Source organism: Tupaia chinensis, unplaced genomic scaffold, assembly GCF_000334495.1.
Source record: "Tupaia chinensis unplaced genomic scaffold, TupChi_1.0 Scaffold000076_1, whole genome shotgun sequence".
Taxonomy (NCBI): domain Eukaryota; kingdom Metazoa; phylum Chordata; class Mammalia; order Scandentia; family Tupaiidae; genus Tupaia; species Tupaia belangeri.
In genome coordinates, this window is record NW_006159536.1 from 502633 (window position 1) to 526699 (window position 24067).

Consider the following 24067-nt stretch of genomic DNA (forward strand, 5'->3'; position numbering starts at 1 on the left):
TCTGTTCTGTGTGTTTTCTTATTTGATCGGTAACCATAGTGTCATAAGGAATATATCTGGAATTTCTAGACTTTCACAAGCAGTCCTCATTCTTGACGAACCTGGTATAGCTCATAAGAAACCAGCAAATTCTCAACATGTCTTAGGAGGGCTCAAGCCCATGAAAGGAGACAATGTTTTGTACAGTTGAGATGAAGAAAAGGCAGCTAGAGATTAAACACATCCTCATAGATGTCAAGAAAAGGGAGAGGCCAGCTGGTGGCATGGGTGGTTGAGACAGTTGTATCCTACATGGCCATTGTGGGGTTCGAGTCTTGGACCCAGCAGGTGGAAAAACACACTGGGCATGTGTGTTTGTGTTAACAAAACTCTTTCAAGGAGAATAGAGAAGGGATTGTGGAGTAGCCATCCCTCTTGGGGGTGCTTCTCACTTTCCCTCTTTCAGTCTTTCTCTCTCTGTCTCCCTCTGGCTAGCACACATGCCCTATAGCAAACTGAGAACAAGGAAAAAGAAAACAAAAGAGACAATCATGGATGAGGTGGGCAGGAGGTTGTGGCCCTCTTATAAGAAAAGCATTTAGAAAATTGATGTCACCAAAACTCTTTCACCCACTGGGCACATCCACAGAATCTTCTCAAGTGCTTTAACATGGGAGAGCAATGACTATTTTACAAAAGAACAGCAAACTGTTGAGATTCAGAAATGGCTGTTTTCCATCTCGTTTCTTTTCGCACAAAAAGCCTCCCTTAGCTCTACAGATTGCGAAGGAGCAGGGCAAGCACAGAGTACAGGGTGAATCCATCTATGTGGAAGTACACCATATATCCTCAGAAAGGGTCTCTCGAAGGTTAGCGCATGAAATAATAAAAACACTTACTCAGGGGTGTGAAATTTAGAGTGGAAAAATAATAGTAATTTTTGCTTACTTTACTCCTGTTTTGTAACAGCTCTGTACTTTCTCTTCTATCTTTCCAATTTACATATAACATTTGATATTGAAGTGCACAGATCTTAACTGTGTAGTTTGATGAGCTCTGACAAATGCATACACCCATGTAACCCACACACCTGACGAAGGAAGAAACATTTTCAGGGCTGGCTACATGTGCATATATGTCCCAAATCCTGATGGAATGGAGACACATAGGAAAAAGATTGTGGCATGACTGCACCCATTGGGGGTGCTTTCTGTCTTTCTCTCTCTTTCTTTAAGAGAGATTTTTGCTATAGGGCGTATGTGCTCGTTGGAGAGACAGAGAGAGAGAAAGTGAGAAGTTACTCCCCAGGGTGTTGGCCATGCTGCAATCCCTTCTCCTCCATTCCCCTCTTGGGATTTTGGGCACGCACACACACTTGGCATGAGTTTTAATCCCACCCAATCAGGGATTCAAACCACGGTTGACTATATGGGAGTCCAGTGCCTTAACCACTACAGCACTTGCTGGCCCTGCCTTTCTCTTTTAATCTCTCTCTCTCTTGCAAGTGTGTGCTCCCTCTAATAATTTTTTTTTTCTTGAGAGGTTTTTGCTATAGGGCACATGTACTTGCCAGAAAGACAGAGAGAGATAGACAGACAGAAAGCGAGAAATCACCACCACCACCACCACCACCCCGGGGGGGGGGGAATGGTCAAACCAAAATCCCTTCTCCATTCTCCTCTCAGGATCTTGGGCATGCATGCACACACGCCCAGCATGAGTTTAAGCCACCGAGTCCAGGACTCGAACCACAGTTGACTACATGGGAGTCCAGTGATGTAGCCATTATACCATCTGCTGGTCCCATCCTTCTAATAATTTTTAAAAAGATATGAAGCATTTGCAAGATACAGAACTCTAAAAAGTTCCTATGTGTGCCTTCCCAGTTACTTCTTTCTTCCTCATATCCCTCCTGTCCCCCTATCCTTCTAGCCCCTGTAAGCCAACAGTGGTCTGATTTCTGGTTTTGCCTCATCCAGAACTTGGGATTAGGAGAATTACACAATGTGTACTCTTGTCTCTGGCTTCTTTCATTCAAGGACCAGCTGCATATATGATGGAAGAGTAAGAGGTTATACTATACAGCCTGTGTGTATAATAGGCTTAGTAAGCTGTACCACCGGGTTTGTGTAAGTATGAGCAAGAGGACATCAAACATTTCATGGGAGAGACCAGTCCATGGCCTGATAGTTAAGCTAGCTGGGGCTCACATGGCCAAACTGCATGGATTTGGATTCCAGATCTGGCAGCTTGAAAAACATATCAGGTCCATGTGCATGCATGCCCAGAATCCTGAAAGAAGGGAGAAATGGAGGAGACAGGATTGTGGTATGACCGCGCCCCACAGTGGGATACTTTACTGCTCTCTCTGTCTCTCCAGTGAGTACACATGCCCTCTGGCAAATTTAAAAATAAAATGGAGGGGAGGTGGAATTAAAATATGAGTTTATTTTGGTGCAAAAAATTTTTGTGCAAAAAATTTTTGAAATCCATGCATAGTTGTTTTTACAACACACATTTTCCATAAATGTATTAAAGACCCCCCCCATGTACCCTATAGTGTTTGCACAGTGATGGAATTGCTTAATGACACATTTCTCAACACATTGTGTCCATCATAAGCGATGCATGACTGGATTCCCTTGCATGACTTTACCATAATTTGTGCATTCCTCTGTCAGTGGACACCTGGACTGTTTTCAGTTTTTTATTATTATGAATAAAAAGTATGTTTTGGGGACCAGCAGTTGGCGTAATCGCTATGTCTGTAGTCAACTGCGGTTCAAGTCCCGGACCCAGTGGCTTAAACTCACACTGAGTGTGTGTGCGTGCGTACCCAAGATCACAAGAGGAGAATAGACGACAAAGGATTGCAGCGTGGCCATCCCCCTAGGGGGTGATTTCTTGCTTTCTCTCTGTCTATCTGTGTCTTTCTGGGCGAGCATATGCGCCCTATAGCAAAAAAAAAAAAAAAAAAAAAAAAAAAAAAAAACTTTCCCATAAAATAAATAAATAAATAAATAAATAAATAAATAAATAAACAACTTCTATGTCTTTTTTCTTCCTCTTAGGGAAATACCCAGAGGTGAGATTGCTGGATTAAAGTCAGCTGTCTTATTCATCCTTAACGTTACTCAAGGCCTCATAATGCACTGCCAGGACAAAATGGAGCAAAGAACATTCGGGGGAAAGTAAAGGAATGAGAGTGGAAGCAGCCCAGTAGAAGAGACTGGGGACTGTGATTTGGAAGCCCTCACCCCTGCTGCGGCTTCTCTTCAGACTGGCTCTTTGCCTTTGGGTACATCAATCACTCAGGGCCCCGGTTCCCTCATCTGTGAAAGAGAAGCAGTAATGCTAAGAAGATGGAAGGTACAGTGGGCATTTTCAAGTAGACATACAGAGAGTGAGGACGGGTCATGATCAGACCACCTGCCCCCTCTCTGAGTTGGAAAAACATGATCAGTATCCTGGTGTCTAAGCAAGGTTAAGGTAAACACGATATTTGCCTTGGCTCTGTGGACATGGCTCGGAAAGAATGAAGGAGGGACTTGTTAGATCCAGAAAGTTCTCTGTATTTAGCCTCCAGGTCACAGTTGGTAGAATAGAGGTGGGGCAGGGAATTTCCTATCTTCTGTTGCCTCTTCTTTGCTCTGCAGTCCAGAAGGGCTGAGATCCAAGCCCAGATTTCATGTGTTGATGATATCTGGAGGCTCCTGTGGCATGGGATAGGATGCTGATGGTAGTAGAGCCTGCTGTGTGGACAGAGGAGAGGCCAAGGGTGTACTTTGCTATGAGACATTAGTTCTGGTCTTTGAGCCAAGAGCAGCCCAGTGGGGGCTGTATGAGGACGGCTGTTGAAACACCATTGCCTCATGGCTCCTTGTGATCTGCCCAGTGATCAGTCATAGACCATAATTCTCACTTTGTGTCCCTTCAAGTTCCCTATAAATAGTAAGGACTCATTGAATTTTGAATAAATGAATGACCATCTTTCTTGTGACTTCACTTGGGAGGAAGAGATTGAGGTGACGTTTGAAGGCACTGCAGGAAGGATGGATTGCCCAAATACCTAATGTTGGACTCACTATTTTCAGTGTTAGACTTTCCTGCTGCCAATTTCAATGTACATCTCCAAATTCAAAGTCCTTTCCATGAAACTTACCCCTTTGTTTATAGGCAGAACTATTTTCCCTCTGTGTCCCTGTCTCTGGCAAGATTTTTAACATTGTCAAGGCAGAAAATACGTGACTCAGATCAGAAGTTCAGAGAGGAGAAAAGAGAGGAGAATGTGAGCATTATTATTTTACATACTTTTTCCCCTCCTGGCCAGTGACTGTCTGTGACTCTGGTTACAATAATTTTGCCTGGATCTATTAGCTCTTACTGTTATTTATTTATTTATTTTTAGTTTTTCTCTTTTTAAAATTGATTTCTTCCTGGAGTGAGAGATACAGAGAGTACCCCCAACAAGGTCTTAACACTGTGACCCACCCCTAGCTTCAGCCAGCCCTGGGTCATGGGCACGCTCATACCTGGCATACTCAGGGAGGTCTCTGGACACACACCTGGAACCTTCCCATATAGGTCATCCTCACAGAGCGTCTCGCTTTACTGCTGTGTCACCATCTGGCCCCTATTGGCTCATACTCCATCGAAATGACTTACTCTTGTGTTACTTTCCTGGCTCCTGAAAGCATGGTCCTGAGAGAGAGATGGCTCAGTAGCTGTGAGAAACATAGGGGTGGGAGGGAGGTGGAGAGTCTGAACTTGGACATAAGGCAAAGGCCTGAACAATAAAGCTGTCGCTGATCCTTTATGAGAGCTGCAGAATACACTTACGAACAATAATACTACCACTGACTTGTATTTTGTTTCAAAAAATAAGAATGAATGTAACCTAGAAAGTATGCTTGAATTCTAGTCCCAGCTCACCATGAACTAAGGGAGCTGGGACCAGCTACTTCTGGCCATTAGGGAGCTTCCATTCAGGGCATGTAGAAAACAGTTACGGTGATAAAGACAAGAAGTATGTTCTTAGAAGATACAGTGAGAGGTGCTAAGGACCAAGGTTTAGGGATGTAGAGGAAAGCAATTCAAAGAGTTCTGTAGTCAGCTCCTTCCCATCTCTTCTAATCATCTCTCTCAATATCCTTTTTTCTAGTTTCCTAGTCAAATGGAAGGACTCTTCCAAACACACACACACACACACACACACACACAGTGAGTTTCTGCTGGGCTCCAGGTGCCCAGTAGATGAAGTGGAGAAAGAGGAGGGAAGCCTGAGGGTGGGAGGCCAGCTGGGAGGCTCTCACTGTGGCTTGACAGAGCCAGACAGGACTCTGTGTGTGGCCAGAGGCACTGACTTGAGAGCCTTTACCACAGGAAAATTCCGCACAGGTGGAGGGAGAAGATCTCAAGATAAATTCAGATTTTTTTTTAAAAGTTTATTTATTTCCTCTATGGGAGAGAAAAAGAGAGAGAGAGGAGAAAGGGAGACCGGCCCTCCAATGGGGGTCTTCATGTGGCAATTCACCCCAGCTCGGCCAGGCAGGGTCATGAGCATGGGTGCGTGTGCGCACTCGGCATGTACAGAACATGAACCTGGGACCTTCCCATATGGCTTCAGCATTGCTGAGCACTGTGTTAGCATGAGGTCACCAGGGCAGGCCAAATTTGGGGTGGTGTTTTTGTTTTGTTTTGTTTTGTTTTCAGTTTATGCTATAGATTATTTAACAATTATTCAGTGGAAGCAACATGCTGGATATACAGAGAAAACCAGGTCAAATTCCAGCTCTTTAGCTTAGCAATGGTTATTAAAAAGTTGAAGATCATTATAGCCTTTGACCTAGTAATTCAACTTACAAAATTTATTCTAAAGATGGGCTCCCAAAGGTGCCAAAAGTTACACATAAAAGGACAGTCCCTGAACTATTTTAAATAACAACCCCAACTTGGGAACAATATAAATTTTCACCAGTAGGGAATTGATAAAATAGATTATGATAAATCCAAACAATAGAATACTATAGTTGTCCCAATAAAAAAAAATAAAAAGGTTGATCCTTTAGGAATGCTAGAGAAAGATCTCCAAGAAAGATTATTTAGTAGAAAAAAATGGATATCATATTACTTTTGTTTTTTTAATATATGCAATTATGTGTGTATGAAGACAATTTAGATTCTCTAGTGACTGTTGCACTCTTTTTTTTTAAGAGAGAGAGATATTTTTGCAATAGGCTGTGTGCACTCACCAGAGACACAGAGAGAGACAGAGAGTGAGAAATCTCTCCCCAGGGTGGATGGCCATGCCACAATCCCTTCTCCTCCATTCTCTTCTCGGGATCTTGGGCACGCATGCACACGTGCCCAGTGTGAGTTTCAAGTCACTGGGTCTGGGTTTAAATCTCAGTCAGCCACGTGAGAGTCCAGCACCTTAAATCACCATGCCATCTGCTGGCCTTGAGTCTTACACACTTGAATCTGGTTGGTCTGAATTGAAATGTGCCATCTGAGACACAGTAGATTTTGAAGACTTAGTGTAAATATAAGCTAGTAAAATATTTCTAAAGTTTATCTTGATTATATTGGGTTGTTGAAAAAGTCATGACCTATTTTTTCTGTTTTCCTATGCGAAAATGTGTCATGACTTTTCTGACTACCCAATACACTGAAATGATAATAGTTTGAATGTATTGGATTTAAAAAGATATATTATTGGAATTGATCTCACCTTTATTTAAGCAGATGTTTTTAGTGTGGCTACTAGAAAATGTAAAATTACATACATCGGCCACATATGCTTCTGCTGGGTTCTTAGATAGGGATTGGCAAACTGTGGTCACAAGACCAGATTGGGTTGAATCCTGTTTTTGTAAGTAAAGTGTGATTGGATCACACCATGTCCATTTGCTTTGGTATCATCTATAACTTCTGACAAAGACTCTGTCTTCTGATCGAACTTGATTCAGACTCCTCTGAGTTCTCTGCTGGACTGGGCCAACCTTGGGCTTACCTTACTCCTTCTGGAATTCAGTCTGAGCAAGATCCTGCTAAGTCTGCTTAGTGAAAAACCCTCACCTTTGATATCTTATCAACCAGGTCTGCCTTCAACAAGAAGTCTGTTGGTAGATTTCTGTTCTAGAAAGAACTCCTCTTCCTCCTGAAGTTTCTTCTGAATAATTTTCCATCTACTGACTCCACCCTGTTCCTTACTTAGAAATTCTCACTTTTCCTCCTTGGAGTCCAGTCTATTGCCCCACTGCAAGATCTCATTGCAATGATCTCCATACCTTCCTACTGTGGTAGCCCCCTCTTGAATAAAGGCTCCTCACCCATCTTTGCCAAGTGCCTTGAGTAATACTTTCTTTAACATGGCTTTCCTTCTATAAGGGCTAATCTGAGTGGCTGCAACAGAGCAAAAAAATACCTACCGCCTGGTCCTATTTTTTTTTCTTTTTTGGAGAGGTTTTTGTTATAAGGTGCGTGCGCTTGCCAGAAAGGCTGTGAGAGACAGAGACAGAAAGTGAGAAATCACCCACCAGGAGGTATGGCCACGCCGCAATCCCTTCTCCTCCATTCTCCTCTCAGGATCTTGGGCACGCACGCACACGTGCCCGGTGTGAGTTTAAGCCACCGGGTCTGGGACTCAAACCACGGTCGGCTACATGGGAATCCAGCGACATAGCCATTACGCTAACTGCTGGTCCCCCTCTGGTCCTTTTTATAGGAAAAGGGTCTTAGTGTTGCCCTGATTGTTGTTCTAGAGGTATCTACAGAAAGCACTATCTATAAAGATCATCTTTAAGGTGTTGAAGTTAAGGTAGATTTTTATATTTTTTTTCCTTTAAATTTATTTTAGAGAGAGGAGAGGGAAAATGAGAAATCATCCTCTTGGGGGAGGTCCACACTGCAAGCACTTCTCCTTCATTTTCTTTCCTTTTTTAAAAATTATTATTTATTTAATTTTATTTATTCATTCATTTATTGTAATTTGACCAGAGAGAGACACAGAGAGAGAGAGAGAGAAAGGGAGAAAGGAAGCCACCAGGTCTGGGACTCGAACTGTGGTCGGCCATGTGGGAGTGTCCAGCACCTTAACCATAACGCCACCTGCTGGTCCCCTCCTTCATTTTCTTCTCAGGATTTTGGGCACACATGCACAACACCACTTGATTCTCAAGCTGCAGGGTCTGGGACTCAGACCACATTGTCACCCCCAAACCACCTGATGCCCCCAAATTGGGGTATTTATAGTCAGATTTTCTTTTCTTTCTTTCTTTCTTCTCTCTCTTTATTAACTCTTTGTAATTTCCAAAGGGCACATGCAATTGATAGAGACAGAGAGGGATAAACGCTTCCCAATAGAATGGTCACACCACCAGCCCTCCTTCATTTCTCCATCCTTTTTGAGATTTTGGGCACACATATACATGTGCTAGGTATGTTTTTCAAGTAGCCAGGACCAGGATTTGAACCACAGTCGACTGTATGAAATCTAGGTCCCTTAACCACTAGGCTGTGAGGTCAGCCCTAGTCAGATTTTCTATCCATGTTCTTGGCCATTGGATGGAGTATCAGTTGTTCACCTTGGGAAGGAAGCCTCCCCTATTACAGAAGGGCAGTAGGTCAGTGTCAGAGACCTCCACATTCAGGATTCCCAGCATCCTGGGAGCTTGTCTAATTCCTGAAGAGGAGGAGTTTTCGCAATACCCTGAGGAAGAGGTAGAACCTTTCCTTGTGTAACCAGAAACTCTATCCCACTCAGTAGAGGGGAGACTGAGATTTACATTGGCCTTCGCTGGCAGAGAACAATTTCCCAGTGAAACACAAAATGCTACAGCCTAATACCCAGAGCTTGGGGAATTTCTGAAATGGATAAAAGTTGGGATGAGCTCAGAGAAACTTGAGTGAATATGAAACAACTACCTTTTACCAACCCCAGGGTTTCAACTAGTATCTCCTAATGTGCCATTAACTGTTCCCATTTTATTCTATTTTACTTACTTACTGCTCTCTTCATTCTCCCATGTTGGGAGATTTTTATCTGTCCATTTATTTAACAATTATTCAGTGGAAGCAACATGCTGGATATGCAGAGAAAACCAGGTCAAATTCCAGCTCTTTAGCTTAGCAATGGTTATTAAAAAGTTGAAGATCATTATAGCCTTTGACCTAGTAATTCAACTTACAAAATTTATTCTAAAGATGGGCTCCCAAAGGTGCCAAAAGTTACACATAAAAGGACAGTCCCTGAACTATTTTAAATAACAACCCCAACTTGGGAACAATATAAATTTTCACCAGTAGGGAATTGATAAAATAGATTATGATAAATCCAAACAATAGAATACTATAGTTGTCCCAATAAAAAAAAATAAAAAGGTTGATCCTTTAGGAATGCTAGAGAAAGATCTCCAAGAAAGATTATTTAGTAGAAAAAAATGGATATCATATTACTTTTGTTTTTTTAATATATGCAATTATGTGTGTATGAAGACAATTTAGATTCTCTAGTGACTGTTGCACTCTTTTTTTTTAAGAGAGAGAGATATTTTTGCAATAGGCTGTGTGCACTCACCAGAGACACAGAGAGAGACAGAGAGTGAGAAATCTCTCCCCAGGGTGGATGGCCATGCCACAATCCCTTCTCCTCCATTCTCCTCTCAGGATTTTGGCCATGCACACTTTTTGCCATCCTTGATTCCCTATCCCTCACCCTCTGCCATGTCCTACCCTCCTCCCACATTGTCTCTGGTATCCATGGTTGTTTTCTATGCCTTTCCCCCCCCCCCATTAAATTGATTTGCTAATGAACTTAATTTGTCTAAATATTTGCAATAGCAAGCGCAGCTGATGTATACATACACAAGAACCCATGTCTGATTTTAGGCATAAACCTCAGTGAGTAGAATGAACATATTATAAAGCAGTACGTAGCTGGGGCTATATAGCTTACTGTGGTCATCAAATACACATTTTTTTTTTAATTTTGATGACAGTTTTAGTGGGTTTTTCTTTCTCCTGAAATTATTTTTATTAATTTACATTCATTCTCTGAGCATCATCACAACATACTAAATGTGGTTTCCCATCTAGAATAAACTGCATAGTGGCTCAATCATGCATGTTATCATCAATAATATTCCATTTCTACTTTCATATATATGTTTTTTACCCCATGTCTGACCCTCTGCCCTTTCCCACTCTCTTATTATACTATCTCTGCTGTCTACAGTTGGATTTTTATATATTTTTTCCCAGTAGAAATGGATTATTTTTGTCGGGGGGGGGGCAATTAAAAGAACTTAAAAACAAACAAACAAACAAACAAAAACTGCCCTCAAGAGGTACTCTGGGGTGCAAGTAAATGAAAATCAAGGAAAAGTACAAGGTTAGACATCTGGAATGTCAAATAGACAGTAATAATAATGGCCAAATGATCGGTCTCTATGTGAGGAATGATGTTTTTTTAATTAATTAAACTTTATCAATGAAATCTTATGTCATTTAATCACAACATCCCCACTTTGCAGTTGAGGAGGTTGAAGCCTGGAGACATTGGATCTCTTGCTCAACTAAACGAGTCTGAGCACTTAACCGCGCTAGGGCAGTCGGCCTGGGGGAGTGTCCAGAGGCTGAGGAAGACCTTTGCTTCACTTTCTCTGCCTGCGTCTCTCTAGGCAGCAGTCCTGCTACTTCCCTCCACTAGTCCTTAGCCGGAGGGAGAGGCGGGGCAGGGGTGCCATCCTTCTCTGGGATGTCTGAATGGTTCTAAAGACCTTTTCCTTAGGAGCATAACCTCGCCGCATGCTTGCAAGCTACAACCATTCAGAGGCAAACGCGACTTTCCCCTCCTGCCCTCTTTTCCCCACCTCCATTTCCCAGACCTACAGGCTGGCCTCCCAGACTTCATGCATAATACATAAATCATGCGTTTAGCAGAAATAGGGCACAGAGAGTCTCTTAGGAGACTTGCTTTCTTCCCCCCGCCCCCCAGATTTTTGCCACAGAATGTGCAGTCACCAGACAGAGAGAGACAAAGACAGAAAAACATAGAAAGTGAGAAATCCACCCTCACCTCCCACCCCCCCGCAGGGGGGATGACCAGACTGCAATCCCTTCTCCTCCATTCTTCTCTCAGGATTTTGGGCATGTATGCACCCACGCCTGGTGTGATTTTCAAGCTGCTGGGTCCTGGACTCGAATAGCAATCAGCCACGGGGGAGTCCAGCAGCTTAACCATTGCACCACCTGCTGTTCCCCTAGAGACTTGTTTTTATCACCTACAAAAGAGAATGGCCCTTGTAACAGAGGCACTCCTAATCCACTGAAAGTTTCAAATGAATATTAGAAAAATAACTTGTTTTTTAAATTCATGATGGAGAGAGAGAGAAACAAGTACCCTCCACAGGGCTCAGTCACACTGGGTCCCCTTCCTCTAGCCCTCTAGCTCTCCAGGATCCCGGGCACCATACCCAGTGTGCTTTCAGGCCCAACCGGCCAAGGACTGAAATGTCCTCCAGCTCCACAGTCTGGTGTGCTACCAACTGTGCCACAGAGGCGGGGCCTGGAAACAGAACTTGGAGGACTTACTTTTACCCTTTGGTTTTTGCTTTCAAGAAGTGAATTTATGTTTATGGTTCCTCAGTGGACGGAGCAGCGGTGAATCAGTGTTGGAAGACATGATCCTCATCAGTTTTCAGTTTGTGACAGCCTGAGGACAAAGAGCCAGGGACACCAGGGAACGTGATCACTTTTGACCCTCAAGCTCTTGCACAACCGACAGCGTTCCACACCTGTAAAACCCAGGATCGGAACTGTCGCAGTCATTATGACTTGCCAGCAGAGGTAAGCCTGTGCTGTGGAATGTCAGTCGTGTCCAGGCAGGGTAGGCTGAGAAATCATGGCTTAGTGTCTGCTTTTCTTTTTCTCCTTTTGTAGCCACTGACCTAGCTTGGGCCTCTTTGCCTCATCCTTGTATCTCCAGGGGGTTTCCTAAAATACATATCTCCTCTGCTATAATCCCCCTGCACAGGGTGGCCAGAAAACTATTCTCTGCACATTGCCTCTGGCTTAAACACCTGAACAGAACTGCAGTTTGTTTTTTTCTTGCTGTTGTTTTAATTTGCTAGAGGATGGGTGCACTTGCCAGAGAAAGGGAAGGTGAGATAGCATCGTCCCCATAGGAGAAGGTCAACACACCATTCCTTCTCCTCCATTTCTCTTTTCAAGATTTTTGACCTGCATGCACACACACCTGGGGTGTTTTGCAAAGCTCCATGTCTGGGACTCATACAGTGCTATTGGCCATTTGAGGTCCAGTTGCCTTAACCACCACCAGATGAAGGCTGACCCCCAAATCTTCATCTTGCCACCCAAAGTTCCTTCAGTGTTGCCCCATCTACCATAAAGGTTTTATCACTGGGTCACTCTCTAAGTCCATCCCCCCCCCTCTCCAGCCAAAGTGGCCCTCTTTGCCCAAACTGCCATGCTCACTCTAGACTCTGTCTCTGCTAAGAGAATCTCTTTCCTGGAAGTCCCTGCCTGACTCTCGCAGTCATCTTATTCTATCCAACTCCTTCCCTAACTTAAGGAAAATTCTCCAGAAGAATTTCTCTGTCCTCTCTCTCTCTCCCTTTATCTTTTTTCAATAGTGACAAAGTGTGTGTTTATAATTAACCAGTTGGACTCAGTTTGGATGAACCCAATTTTGTTGGCAACATCCAAAGTGTCATAACCTGGAGCCAGTCCCACACATGCCGCCTTCTCTCCATCAGGCTGGAGTAGGGTATTGACATTGGCCACGTCAACAGCACAGACCTTCTTCACAGCCTGTTTGATCTGGTGCTTGTTGGCCTTGACATCCTTGATGTACACAAGTGTGTTGTTGTCTTCTATCTTCTTCATGGCAGACTCAGTGGTCAGGGGGATCGTGACGGCATCATGGCCAACCTTGTTTCTCCTGAGGGTTGCTCTTCTGACTACATTTGGGCAGCCCCCAGAGCCACAATGTCTTGGGTTGCTGGAAGGTGGGTGATGTGTGGCCCTTCTTGTTTTTGTGGCTGTGAATACCTTTCAGCACTGCCTTCTTGACTTTGAAAGTCTTTGCTTTGGCTTCAGCTTTGGGAAGGACATGAGCACCTTTCTTCAGTTTCAGCACCATCTTGGTGGAAAGGGTCTCTGAGACCCAATCCACGGGCTTACAAAGTCAAATCTCACCGAAGACTTATGCTTTCTACTTGGAGCTGATTGGTTTATCAGGAAGTTCTCTTACATCACTTTATAACTTCTATAAAATATACCTGAGCACTTTCTATATGATACATAGTCACTGAGTTGGCAGAAATTGGAGCCAGCAGGTAGTGTGGTGGTTAAGGCACTGGACTTTCACATGGCTGACCATGGTTCATGTCTCAGAACTGGGATCTGGTGCTTGTTGGCCTTGACATCCTTGATGTACACAAGTGTGTTGTTGTCTTCTATCTTCTTCATGGCAGACTCAGTGGTCAGGGGGATCGTGACGGCATCATGGCCAACCTTGTTTCTCCTGAGGGTTGCTCTTCTGACTACATTTGGGCAGCCCCCAGAGCCACAATGTCTTGGGTTGCTGGAAGGTGGGTGATGTGTGGCCCTTCTTGTTTTTGTGGCTGTGAATACCTTTCAGCACTGCCTTCTTGACTTTGAAAGTCTTTGCTTTGGCTTCAGCTTTGGGAAGGACATGAGCACCTTTCTTCAGTTTCAGCACCATCTTGGTGGAAAGGGTCTCTGAGACCCAATCCACGGGCTTACAAAGTCAAATCTCACCGAAGACTTATGCTTTCTACTTGGAGCTGATTGGTTTATCAGGAAGTTCTCTTACATCACTTTATAACTTCTATAAAATATACCTGAGCACTTTCTATATGATACATAGTCACTGAGTTGGCAGAAATTGGAGCCAGCAGGTAGTGTGGTGGTTAAGGCACTGGACTTTCACATGGCTGACCATGGTTCATGTCTCAGAACTGGTGGCTTTCTTTCTCACTTTCCCCCTCTTTCTATGATGGCAAGTTTAAAAAATTAATAATAATAAATAACATAAAATAAATAATTATTTTAAGAAGTCATCAAAAAAGAAAAAAAAAGGAGCTGACACAAATTGATCAACCCATGGTGATCTTCCCTTCCTAGAATACTAGATACTTGGTCTATCCTCTTATGGGAGAGGATCACAGGACATCATCAATTAGCAGGACATCTTGGAAATGTTTCCTGGGTATATAGAGATCGCCTTCTTCCCCCTACTCCTTCATTTTCTCTTCTTTTTCCGCTTCCTCCTTCCTTCTTCCTCCTCTTCTTTCATCTTCCTCTTCTTCTTTTCTTCTTTCTTCTTCTTCATAGCTATATGAAATTTCATTCTATGGATGAACCATAATTTACTGGACCATTCCCTATGGATGGCCATTTATTTTTAATCTTTGGCTAGGGAAAAAATACCACTCTGAATAATTTTTTACATCTACAATTATTCCTGCAGGTTGGGTTTCTTAAGGTAAAATTGTTAGAATAATAGGTACATCCATGTGTACTTTTGAAATACATTTTCATATTACCCACCTTGAGAAGACAATTTATACTTTTGCCTATGAAGTATGAGACAGAAGTGAGTATACTTAATTTGTCTAATGTATTACAGTGAGCATAAGAACCATACTTGATCATTACTTTATTATTGTATATTCAGCCTTTGTCCCCATTCAATAGAGAAACCTACTTCTATAGTCTGGAAACCGAGACCTTGATCCTTTGATGTATGAACCACATAGCTTCCCCATGGAACAAGAACAGAAACTTCCATATCTAAAGCTAGTTTATATATAGGGATGTACTTCTAACGTGATGTGTAAAAATATTATTTGTAAATAAAATTTTAAAACTAACAAGAGGATTTAGCAGTTTAGAAGAAACAACACAGATCTTAGTGTCAAAAGGCATTTCAGATGTGCTTGCTATTGAAAATATTTAGATTTATTAAGATATTTAGTGAAACAATAAAATGGGGGGGGCAGAGAAAGCAACAATAGATACCAGACACAGTGTGGGAGGAGGGCGGGAGATGGCAGAGGGTGAGATAGGGAATCAAGGATGGGAAAAAAGGCAAAATACGCAGGAAACAAGAAATGGAAAATTATGTGTTGACAATAACACATATGTTGATGTGCTTGATTGAGCCAATATACAGTGTACTGTGAATGTAAAAATCTCATTTTCTATGCTATAATGATGTACAGTGAATGAATGTAAATAAATAAATAAAAATAAATTTAAAAATTTTTTTAAAAAGGCATGCATTTCCATCTCTCTCTAAACTGGAACTTTGGAAAAGCCACTTAATCTCTCTGAGCTATCATTTCTCTCTGTGCAAAAGGATCTAGTATTATATGTTTTGACATAAAAGATAATACAAAAGAAATCTATTTAGTCTGAGTTGGTTGACAGCTCAAGAACATCTTGTTGTCACTGTTTCATCTCATGTCCACAGCAGTTCCTAGAATATAGCATGTAAGAAAAACATAGAATGAACAAATGAGCTAATCATATTTTATTCACTTGCCCATGAGACAGGTGGCCTGTCCAAGGTCAGAGAATAGCAACTGAGAAGGTCGGCCCCACAGTACAGTGGCTAAGGACAGTGCATCAGGAGCTGCATCCCGCATAGCTAAACACAAATCCAGGCCCAGTGGCTTAAAAAGGCATACCAGGCGTGTGTGTGTGTGTACTCAAAGTCCTGGTAGGATGAGAAATGGAGGAAAAGGGATTGGGGCATGACCACGCCCACTTAGGGATGCTTTCTCTCTCTCTTTCAGATGTGCTTGCTATTGAAAATATTTAGATTTATTAAGATATTTAGTGAAACAATAAAATGGGGGGGGCAGAGAAAGCAACAATAGATACCAGACACAGTGTGGGAGGAGGGCGGGAGATGGCAGAGGGTGAGATAGGGAATCAAGGATGGGAAAAAAGGCAAAATACGCAGGAAACAAGAAATGGAAAATTATGTGTTGACAATAACACATATGTTGATGTGCTTGATTGAGCCAATATACAGTGTACTGTGAATGTAAAAATCTCATTTTCTATGCTATAATGATGTACAGTGAATGAATGTAAATAAATAAATAAAAATAAATTTAAAAATTTTTTTAAAAAGGCATGCATTTCCATCTCTCTCTAAACTGGAACTTTGGAAAAGCCACTTAATCTCTCTGAGCTATCATTTCTCTCTGTGCAAAAGGATCTAGTATTATATGTTTTGACATAAAAGATAATACAAAAGAAATCTATTTAGTCTGAGTTGGTTGACAGCTCAAGAACATCTTGTTGTCACTGTTTCATCTCATGTCCACAGCAGTTCCTAGAATATAGCATGTAAGAAAAACATAGAATGAAGAAATGAGCTAATCATATTTTATTCACTTGCCCATGAGACAGGTGGCCTGTCCAAGGTCAGAGAATAGCAACTGAGAAGGTCGGCCCCACAGTACAGTGGCTAAGGACAGTGCATCAGGAGCTGCATCCCGCATAGCTAAACACAAATCCAGGCCCAGTGGCTTAAAAAGGCATACCAGGCGTGTGTGTGTGTGTACTCAAAGTCCTGGTAGGATGAGAAATGGAGGAAAAGGGATTGGGGCATGACCACGCCCACTTAGGGATGCTTTCTCTCTCTCTTTCTGGTGAGAGCATGTGCTCACTGGCAATAAATAAATGATGAAAAGAAGCTGAAGGTCACTAAGGGGAAGCTCAGATAGAGATAATTTTTTTTTCTTTCTTTCTTTCTTTTTTATTTTTTTTGGAGAGGTTTTTGCTACAGGATGCATGCGCTCACCAGAAAGACAGAGATACAGAGAGACAGAAAGCGAGAAATCACCCTCTGGGGGGATGGCCACGCCACAATCCCTTCTCCATTCTCCTCTCGGGATCTTGGGCATGCATGCACACGCGCCTGGTTTGAGTTTAAGCCCCCGGGTCTGGGACTCGAACCACAGTTAGCTACATGGGAGTTCAGCGACATAGCCATTACGCTAACTGCTGGTCCCTCTCAGATAGGTTTCTAACTGCTCATCTGAACTATTATCTCTCCACCCGACTCTACACTTCATAATTGTCCCCAGTTTTTGGTTTTAAGTTTTTGCTATAGGATGCATGCACTCGCCAGAGAGAGACAGAGAGAACGAAAGTCAGAAATCACCCCCTGGGGGGCGTTAATCACACTGCAATCCCTTCAAAAGCACACTGGGTCCAGGACTCAAACCACACAGTCGGCCATGTGGGACCCAGCACCTTAACCTCCATGCCACCTGCTCATGCCCAAGGAGCATGTCTTCTATAAGTTATTTGCAGGGTCACTCTCCACCTGGACTCATCATTCAATTCCACATTTTCTGGATAGAATCTTTGATGTTTAGAAAAATAAGACTTTACTTTATATATGGGCTCCAAGTCTACCTCTTAGCCTTAATCAAAAGTATCCTTTGTATCTAAAGTATAGGTATAAATTCACAAGTCAATAGATCTGTCCCTTTTATTTGGGCATAAAATGTTACAAGTCTGAGCTCCCTCCTACATCCCCCATCCCTCTCTTAACTCTCTGCCAGAGAAGTTCTAGGACCTATATTAATTTTCTGAAATCTTCTCAAGCACTCATGTTTTGAGTCTGCAAGACAGCTCTGCTATTTTTAAGGTAAGACCCAGAAAAGTCAAATTATCTCCTCCATTTACAGAGTAAATTGAAGACGGGTAGATGTGAACTCACATCTTCAGGTTTCAGGTCCACTAGATCCCCAAAGCTGTGTGCCCGTAACCGTTTTTGTTCCTAGTTGCCTAGATTCATCCTAACAGTCTCAAAGGGCATAACCTCATAGCTCTTGCTAGGAAACAAAGTATCTTAAAATTCAGTAGCTGAAACTACAATCAGTTACTGCTCCAGCTCCAGCATCAGCAGTTCACCTGAAGGCTAGCCAAACAGACCTGCTTATCTTGGCTGGGCTGGGCTGTGCATCTCTGGGTCAGCTGGACGGCTCCAGTCGAGGTTGGGCTGGGCTTGGGCAGCTCTGCTCCGTACATCTCTCATCCCCCTCCTGGAGTCGGTGGGCTAGGCGGCCAGGAATGTTCTTCTCATAAAAGCGGCAGAGACGGAAAAGAACAAGTTCACCCGCACAGCAAGTTTTCAATCCCCGTTTGTATTACACATGTGAGCATCCTACTGGCCAAAGCAGGAGTCCTGGTCAGAATCAATGGGTCAGCCTGGCATTTGATAGGAAATGGTTGAATACAGAAGATTCATTGCTGAGTGCAGCAAGCCAAGGTATGAAAGAGAGATATTGCATGTCTCCACTTAACATATACCGACGGTCCACATTCTATGGTAGAGATTAAAAGATTGGATGACATAAAAGCGGTGAAGATAGTTACGTACACTGGCGACAGTGTGAAAGGAAGATAGAGAGGGGAATGAGTATAGGAAGGAGAAAAAATAGAAAAGCAAGACACTTGTGGTTTATTAGCTGTTGATAGCGTCTATGGTATTCTCAACTGAATTGGTCTGAAGTGTATTTCATGTTGGGTAAATTCTCTTTATAAGCCAAATGATGTATAGTGATCAAATATTTTAAAAAATATTTTTTAAAAAAGAATCAATGGGTCAAAAATTACTCGTGTCTTGATGAGACGGACTGCAAAGTCACATGGCAGAGGGTTCTAAGGTGGGCGCAGATAAAGAACGGAGGCACAACCAGCAGTTAGTGTAATGTCTATGTCGCTGGACTCCCACGTAGTCGACCGCAGTTCGCATCCCGGACCCGGTGGCTTAAAACTCACGCCAGGCGTGTGTGCGTGCGTGCCCAAGATCCCGAGAGGAGAATGGAGGAAAAGGGATTACGGCGTGACCATCCTCCCTAGGGGGTGATTTCTCAGTTTCTGTCTCTCTGTCTCTCTGTCTGTCTGGCGAGCGCACACGCCCTATAGCACTAATATAAATTGCCACAGCCTTCAAATATCAAGTTCCCCTGGATTAAGTTATTTTTTAATTGAAAATTTTTGTGTGTTTTTTTTTCAAAGTTTAGTTATTTATTTCTTCCATGAGAAGGAAAAGCAGCACCCTAACAGGGTCTCGACACCCAGATCCACTCCTAGCTTTATCCAGCTCCAGACATGGGCACGAGTGCCCAGTGTACTCACAGGCAAACTCGGAACCTTCCTATTCCGGTCAACCTTACAGAGCATTGTATTTTACCACCATGCCACTAGGTGCCCCATCCCTTTTACTCAGGCCCGTTCTCTGAAATGTGGTCTCCCCTTCACACCGGTACCCCAAGTACGCGGTTGCAGCAGGCACACCCATGGCCGGGAACTTGAGCACAAAGGTTGCACATGGGCCTGCTGTGACAGGGTGAATAGAAAATTAGGTTGACAAGCTGGCACTGGCTCGAATCTCCTGGCTCTGTATCTAGCAGCCCCCACCCTAATGGCTTCTTCGAATGTGATTCACTGCTCTAGGAAGAGAAAAGTAATTGAGGGTGTAATTTATATTGGGAAAATTGCTCTGGGAAAAAAAAAAAATTAGAGTGCAACAAGCCAAGCGCTCCAGCTCAAAGGGATTTTAATACCAACAAGACTAGGGGAAACTGAACCAAGCAGGGTGTCTGCAAGGTGGAAGGGAGAGCTGAAACAGAAAAGAAAATGGTTTTAAGGATACCAAGGAACTCTCAAGTCATCTTAGAGGGAGCTAGAGGAAAGCCTCATTTTCTGAGATCTGTTTTGCGTTCTGGAAGTGCTCAAGAAAGCACTCACACATGGAACACCACGCTTTCATCGAAAACTTCTCAGAAAGATTTCTTTTCCACCCTACCCCTTTCAGTGCCAGAATAAATACGCACAGAAGATATATGACATGAAATGCAAACAAATTGAACGGTCTCATGGAAACCCCAGAAGATCGCGTTTTCAGCTCGGATAACAGTGATCAGCTCTCTGTCTGGTTTAGATTATATGTTCACTACCCAGAGACTTCTATAATTATAGAAATAATAATATTTACATGTCAATATACTACGAATGTTAAATCCAGTAATACTAGAAACATTACTAGCCACGAAGCTGTACTTACTGAGGCCATAAATTGCACATCTGAGAGTCGGACCGAGGACAAAGCCCCTAGTCGCCTAGTGAAGGTGGCCCCTAACCTTTCCCCACGAGTATCCAGACTTGTAATGGTCTCTCATTCAGCTTAAGTTTACCCAATATCTTTTATGGCTTATTTCTTCATCTGTAAAATTGGGAGGTAAAACGACGTGATCACCAAGGTCCACTCTAGCAGACACGGGTGATTTCACGATTTTTCTCCTCTACATGCCCACTGTCCATTGAAAGAATGAAATCAGTGTGGCACTAATCTTAACCCAGGTGTTTAATAGCAGAGGTAAATTGGCATAGATATTAAAAAAAAAAAAAAAAAAAAAAAAACAGGGAGTAAAAAAAAAAAAAAAAAAAAAAACAGTGAGTTACAGCAAGAAACATCTCTGCAAGTTAAGCCAGTTACGCACTGTATGCCTTGGGCAAGTTACTTAATTTCTTTACACCTAGGTTTCCTCCTCTATAAAATGGGGAAAATAAGGAAACCTATTATTACTGGGTGTTGTGAGGGCTGAATGAGATAATGCATGAAGCATTTAGTAAGGGGCTTGCGACATAGAAAACACTCAACATATATTTTTAAGTTAATTTCTTCCATGGGAGAGAGGGAGGGGCCACTCCCTGACATGGTCTTCACAGTGTGATTTCTCCCCAGTCTCGGCTGGCCCAGATCCCAAAGAGCGTACCGAGCATGCTCAGTGAGGTCCGGCAATGAAACCCAATGACTTGTTCCTTTCCCATGCAGGACCAGCTCGTTATCACTGTGCCACTGTCTGGCCCCCATAAATCTTTTACTATTATCTGCCAGTGTGACTTGGGGACCCTCAGGTTTTTTTTTTTTTTTTTTTTTTTTACCAAGAGGGCAAATGCTGAGAAAAGTTGTTTATAAATGCAGGATATTGGGGCTGACAGGTGGTGTGGTGGTTGAGGTGCTGGACTCCCACATGGCCAACCACAGTTCAAGTCCCAGACCTGGTAGCTTGCTTTCTCACTCTCCCTTTCTCTCTGTCTGTCTGTCTCTGGTCAAAATTGAAGAATAATGATAATAAATAAAAATTAAAAGTAAATAATTTTTTTAAATGAAGGATCTTGTATGAAAAAAATAATCTCTTTTCCATCCTTTTGACTTGCTGATGTGAACTAAGACATATGTAGTGGAGGCAGGAGCCTTGGCTGAGGCTTTAATGTAGCTTGGGTTTCTTCACTTTAGTCCGATGGATTTGAATCTATGCATTTGGTTTAGCTCATCCTACTTCCCTTCAGCCAGTAAGACAGTGACTCTCAACCTTGACTGCACGTTCCAATCATTTGTGGCACTCTATGAATTCCTATGCACAAAGTTTCTATGTTGTTAGAAGTCAGGACAGTGCATGTGCATGTGAGCGCGCACGCGTGTGTGTGTGTGTGTGTGTGTGTGTGTGTGTGTGTGTATGTGTATTAGGGCAAGAAGGACTGAAGTGAGCCTGATTTGTACTTCTGGGGTGCAAGTGAAGTTTGGATTCTTGAGCTATACATTTGGTTTATAAAAATTCATTGAGATGCACACTTAGGGTGTGTGCACGTTTCTACATGTATATTTCAATAAAAAGTGAAACACAAATCCCTATGCTCAAGTGGCACTGAAGACCAATTAAATAAAAATCTTTAGGGGTGGAACACTGTCATCAACATTTTCGTAAAACTTCCCAGGTAATTGCAGTGCGCAGCCAAGCTGAGTGCCACCTCAAGGTTTGTCCTGGCTGCGGTGGACCTAGATCTTAGAACCAGCATTTGAGCTGACAGCAGCAAGCCCTTGGAGCAACCAGGAGTCAGTGGGATTGGCCTGGGATTTGTTCAGGGTGTTTCAACATCCAAAGGCTACGGAGCAGTAAAATGGGGGTGAGAGCTCTGGCATGGATGGACACCTGGGTTCAGAATCCAGCTCAGTTATTCATTTGCTGAGAGACTTTGGGCAAAGCACGTAGCCTTACAGAATCGCTGCCATTTCACATTAGGAGTCCTCCTTATACTGGAGCGGGAATCCCTTCCATACATCAAGTCTGTCACTACATTGTTAACAGACATACCTGAGACTGACTGATTAAAGAGAATATAGAGGCTTATTTGCAAATCTCAAAACTCAGACTTCTGTTGGCTAGAGAACCCAAAGGCACGGCCTCCAGTATGGCCAACAGAAGCACAGAGGACGGTGGGTGAGCACACAGCACGCTGTGAGCAGCTCTTTCTCTTTTCTAGCCAGAACTCACTTGGTGTCTCAATTATTTATGGGAGTGCTGCCTCCATGATGCAATCGCCCGGAGCCAATCACTGCCCCAAATTCCAAAACATGAACCTTGGGGGGACAAACCATTATCTAAACTTAACAGGCTCCAAAATGAGCTGTTACAGTACAATGACACCATTTCACAAGCAACCCAGAAGAAGCCATTTTCTCTTTGCTTCTCATTTCAGGCAGACCTGCAAGGTAATATTTTTTACATCTTCCCTGCTATTTCTCCTATCACTCACCCTCTTCAATGGACTAACCAGGAAAGAAGATGCGGCCAGTGACTTGCTCTTTTGTATATTCATTTGCAAACGCATAGATGCAAGGGCATGTGGAACTAGACACGATCTGGCTGCCCTTGTCTTCCACAACGAGGGTGTTTCTTGGCAGGACTTAAACAGCCAAGTTTGTGTGTGTGTGTGCTAGAGGGCATGTGTGCTCGTCAGAAGGAGAAGGAGGAAGAGGGATAAAGCCTCTCCCGTGGAGGATGGTCACACTCCAATTCCTTCTCCTCCATTTCTTCATGCTGCCAGAATTTTGGGCACCTAGGTACAAGTGCCCAATATGTTTTGTAAACCACCAGGAGCAAGCCTCAGTTGGCCATGTGGGATCCAGCTTTCACTGCACAGCAGTTGACCACTGCACTATGGGGCCAGCTACAGCCAGCTTGTAATCTCTTCCAAGAAGGAGAAGGACTAAAAATGCTCTTGTCTATGCTTTTGCCTTGCTTCCAACAAGTCCAAAGTTTCCTACAGTAAAAAAAAAAAAAAAAATCTTTCTTACATTCTTCTAGGATTGCTGTTTTATTTCTACAATTCTATCTACATAACCTTCTTCTCTTACACGTTGAGAAATGGACTACTGGCTCAGCATAACTCCTTCATCTACTTGAACTGATTAATGTGTTCTTCCCCCCCCCTTGGTTCTATATGTCAGCATTTCAAAAAAGTTTAATGGTCTCTCTGGATCCTCTTCCTTTCCCTTTTTATAAGCTTGAGTCCTCAAAACTATAGTTCACTTAAGCACCCAATAGGTATTATTGGATAAAGATTTAACAGCTTAAACACTTACTAGAAATTGTTACACAGAAGACTCTGGGCTGAGTAGTGACTTTTGTTAAATCTTGAAGAAGCCCACAATCTAGGTAGATTCAAAATAACATTAGCACACAATGGGCCATCAGATTTCTGCGGTATACGCTGTTACTAACAAAGTACCAAGTCTGTATGAGGTCAAGAAGATAAATCTTGTAAATGATAATAACCAATGTTGCTTTATTAAGAAAAAATCTGGATGTATAATTGAATGAAGACACCTGGGAAATTATTATTGATTGTCTAAATGTCCACACACATATAATTTGTTTTTGTCTTAGTCTTCCTTACAAATGCCATTGACGATTTAAAGTGTTCCTGATTATGTTAGTCAAAGAACTTTCCTTAAAAAAAAAAAATAGTTTGCTGGGCCATATGGTGGTATGGTGATTAAGGCAACTGAAGTCCACTAACTCTGCGGTTTGAGTCCCAGACCTGGAATCCTGAAAACCACATTGGGGAGACCAGCAGTTAGCATAATGGCTATGTCACTAGACTCCCATGTAGTCGACCATGGTTCACGTCCCGAACCCGGTGTCTTAAAAGTAACGCACATGTG

At 42.8% G+C, this 24067-nt stretch overlaps 2 pseudogenes; both read right to left on the reverse strand.

Moving 5' to 3' along the window:
* Positions 1-12615: 12615 nt before the first annotated feature.
* Positions 12616-13141, reverse strand: LOC102474741 (60S ribosomal protein L23a pseudogene; annotated as a pseudogene).
* Positions 13142-13407: 266 nt separating this feature from the next.
* On the reverse strand, positions 13408-13726 carry LOC106733169 (60S ribosomal protein L23a pseudogene; annotated as a pseudogene).
* Positions 13727-24067: the final 10341 nt, after the last annotated feature.